This window comes from Peromyscus maniculatus, chromosome X (genome assembly GCF_049852395.1).
Source record: "Peromyscus maniculatus bairdii isolate BWxNUB_F1_BW_parent chromosome X, HU_Pman_BW_mat_3.1, whole genome shotgun sequence".
NCBI classification, from domain to species: domain Eukaryota; kingdom Metazoa; phylum Chordata; class Mammalia; order Rodentia; family Cricetidae; genus Peromyscus; species Peromyscus maniculatus.
The window spans coordinates 4162364-4166342 of NC_134875.1; the positions used below are offsets into that span (position 1 = coordinate 4162364).

The following is a 3979-nucleotide window of genomic DNA, read 5'->3' on the forward strand; positions in this document are numbered from 1 at the left end:
GTAAGAGGGTGCTTTGCCTACATGTGCACCTCAAGTATGCCTGGACCCCATGGAGGTCAGAAATGGATATCAGATCTCCTGCAATAGTAGTAACAAACCATGTGAACTGCCATGTGAGTATGAGAGTATGACTCCCAAACTGCCTGGGTATGCAACATTGAGCTGCATTGGGCTGCTTACCCCAGGAGACCCCTCTACAGGCCCCCTGTACTAGCGGTTGTGGTTTGAAAGAACCCCTCGCTGTATTCTTGATATGGCTGTGTATCCTACCCTCACCATGTCTACAGAAAGTGGTGGCCAAGGCTTCTGCTATGTCCAACTTTTTCATCAGTGAGGAGAGATCTGGCTTCTGCCATGTCCCACTGCTAACACAGAACTTTGCAAAGGTGCTTAATGAAGAGATTTGGGTAAAAATTCCATTTACTTTTTTTAGTTTAATTAGTTAACCATAATGAGAGACTAAAACATTGTAAGACAATCAAAAAATAATTTTATTTTTGTTGTTCAAATTAATGACAAGTTATTTTCCAATTGTCCAGGAAATTCCAATTTCAATGTTATGGTACATTATTATATATTACAACTTAAGACAGAAGTCATTTTAATTTGTTTTCAAAATAATAAAATTCTTGTAACCTGAATCAACAACAACACATGCATTACTAATGACATTTGTAAACTTAGAACTAATGAATCTTGTAGTAAGAGTATTAACATTTTGGAATATTATACAACAGAATAGTAAGAATAGAATGCTTCATACTCTCCTCCCACCAGCTCCAGAATGAGGGTATAGTATTTGGATCATAGATTCTGTCTAACCTAATGTTGCTTGGAAACTGCCAGTGCACTAGGATGTGTGGTGGTCTGAGCAGTAGTATCATCTGCTGGACATTTCTGGTCTAGGCCCTGTCTAGCTCATCTCTCAAAGCCTCTGCATGTTTTTCAGGGTAGGAGCTGGGATCACTTTTAGTGATGCTGGCAAAAAACTCCAAGACTTTCATCTTGGTGGTTTCTGCAAAAGCCCTTCGGCCCCACAGGAACTCATGGCTAGGAGGATCACTGTCAGGCACCAGCCTGTATTCCAGGTACCCTTCCTGCACAAAATCCTCAGTGATGAGCTTCCTAGGATTTTCACATAGGAAAGGATCCCTAACATCACACAACCCTTTGTTATTCAGCATTCTCCAGATCACCTCCTCACTGACAGTTTCCCTGCATGAAAATGACAACCAGTATGACTATTAGGAGGTCTGTCTTGGGCTTACCCTGGACATCACTCAGTATCCCATCATAGGTGATCCCCAAGGCAGTGACAAGGATAAAGGTTTGGCTAAAAGGGTCCACTTCTATCATGTCAAAACCAAAGACCAGCCTTAAGCACTCAGAGACCTCACTAAAGATCACAGGGTAGTACTCCTCATACTCTTTCATAATACTTTCCAGCATTTCTGCCTTGGTGATGAATTCCTTCATTTCACACTTGAAAAGCAAAAGTGAACCAGGTCAAATATCTTTATTTTTATTTTTTTATTTTATTTTATAATTTAATTTAATTTTATATATCAGCCACTGATTCCCTTGTCCTCCCCCCGCCCCCTGCCTTCCCCCCAACCCACCCCCCATTCCCATCTCCTCCAGGGCAAAGACTCCCCTGGGGATTCAGCTCAGTCTGGTAGATTCAGTCCAAGCAGGGCCAGTCCTCTCCTCTCAGGCTGAGCCAAGTGTCCCTGTATAAGCCCCAGGTTCCAAATAGGACAGGTCCCAGTCCCACTGCCTGGATGCCTCCCAAACTGTTCAAGCTAATCAACTGTTTCACTTATCCAGAGGGTCTGATCCAGCTGGGGGCTCCTCAGCTATTGGTTCATAGTTCATGTGTTTCCATTCATTTGGCTATTTGTCCCTGTGCTTTTTCCAACCTTGGTTTCAACAATTCTCGCTCATACAAACCCTCTTTATCGCCAATTGGACTCCTGGAGCTCCACCTGGGGCCTGGCCTTGGATCTCTGCATCCACTTCCCTCAGTCATTGGATGAGGTTTCTAGCATGACAATTAGGGTGTTTGGCCATCTATTTAGTGCATTGTGCAACAATGACATGGGGTCTTCCAGCTCCTCTAATTGGTTGCAAGAAGCCTCATCCAATGGGCCTTCAGGAATGGAGCCTATGACTATAAGGGGAGAGCAGGCTCTCTCAGGACTCTGGGGAGAACTTGGTGTTCTACTATCATACATATCTTCCTCCTGCTCTGCCACAGTTATGATGACCTGAACATTGTCTATATCCCTTTGGGCCCAACGACTGTCTGGAAGGTTGCAGTGATGGATGTTATGGGAATCATCCATCATGACTTTCCTTGGTGATAGCAGGGAAGATAGCATCCCAGTCACAGCAATGGGGATTCACAGGCCTGGTGGGGAGAGGGAGAGGGTGAGGGTGAATGAACACTGCTGGTAGCCACTCTCCTTCAGCTCTCAAATAGTCATGTTGTTTGATTTCTCTTGAATGGTGCTCTAAGGTCACAAGGACTCTTACCAGTCCTAGAACCCCAAGAGCCAGAAAGCAGAAGAGAACCAGCTATTTGTGGACATCCAGGTCACAGATCATAAGCCCTCAGGGCTAATAATAGAATATTTGGGGCCAGGAAATGTGGAATGTCTATATTCTGGGCAGTTGGAACCCTTGATACATACTTGCAATACGTACCTTCCCCTAACTTCTGAGGCTGCATAACCTTGCTCTTATATAGGAACTGAAGACACTGTCTTTTGCCAAGACTTTCAATGCCTGCCCCCTAGAACTACTATAAAAGATGCTGACAACATCCTACAGCTGCAAACTGCTAGTTTGAAACTGGGTTCTCGCCGGGCAGTGGTGGCGCACGCCTTTAATCCCAGCACTCGGGAGGCAGAGGCAGGCGGATCGCTGTGAGTTCAAGGCCAGCCTGGACTACCAAGTGAGTCCCAGGAAAGGCGCAAAGCTACACAGAGAAACCCTGTCTCGAAAAACCAAAAAAAAAAAAAAAAAAAAAAAAAAAAAAAAAAAAAGAAACTGGGTTCTCATTCTTCATAGGAAGAGTGAGATGGACTATGAAGAATAACCTACTTAAGGTAAATGGTGCCTTCTGCTGTGGGATGTTCTGTATGTCCTGTGGGAGCCCTTCTTGGGTTCTTTGTGGCGTTACCCAGCAGGTCCGCATAGAGGATGATTAGGACCATGGGCCTGAGTGCAGGTGTCTGAGATGGTCTGCACTTGGCTGTGCTGGGGAATGGTCTGTATGTCAAGTTGTTCTGATTGATCAATAAATAAAACCTGATCGGCTGTGGCTAGGCAGGAAGGATAGGCGGGACTAACAGAGAGGAGAAATAAAAGGACAGGAAGGCAGAAGGACTGACGGCCAGATGCCGCCATGACCAGCAGCATGTGAAGATGCCGGTGGGCCACCAGCCACGTGGCAAGGTATAGATTTATGGAAATGGACTAATTTAAGCTATAAGCACAGTTAGCAAGAAGCCTGCCACGGCCATACAGTTTGTAAGCAATATAAGTCTCTGTTTTTACTTGGTTGGGTCTGAGCGGCTGTGGGACTGGCGGGTGACAAAGATTTGTCCTGACTGTGGGCAAGGCGGAAAACTCTAGCAACAGCCTTCTATGCTCACACTGGGTTCTCAGCTTTCCCTGTCAAGGGATGAACACCACCCTTCTGCTGGCCTGTAGGAAACTCTTAGGTTTCCACATCTCTGAAACAGAATAAAAGGGATTAAGAGTGCTTCATATCTGGTTACACCTGTTTAGGTTAAATTGCAAGAGGTGGCTCAATTCAATGTGATTCATGTGTCATGGAATGGGGAACCTGCCCAACACTCACCTTGATAAATGAAAAGGATTGAACTGCTTCCTTTGATGATCTGAGGCTACTTTCTTTAACCCAAGAGCCTATTTCTGTGAGAAAGAGGGAAGAGGACATGAGGTGAGGGAA

The 3979-nt window shown here is 45.1% G+C and overlaps 1 pseudogene; it reads right to left on the reverse strand.

The window, feature by feature from the left end:
• Positions 1–902: 902 nt before the first annotated feature.
• LOC102910612 (melanoma-associated antigen 10-like) lies at positions 903–2345 on the reverse strand (annotated as a pseudogene).
• Between the last annotated feature and the right edge of the window lie 1634 nt (positions 2346–3979).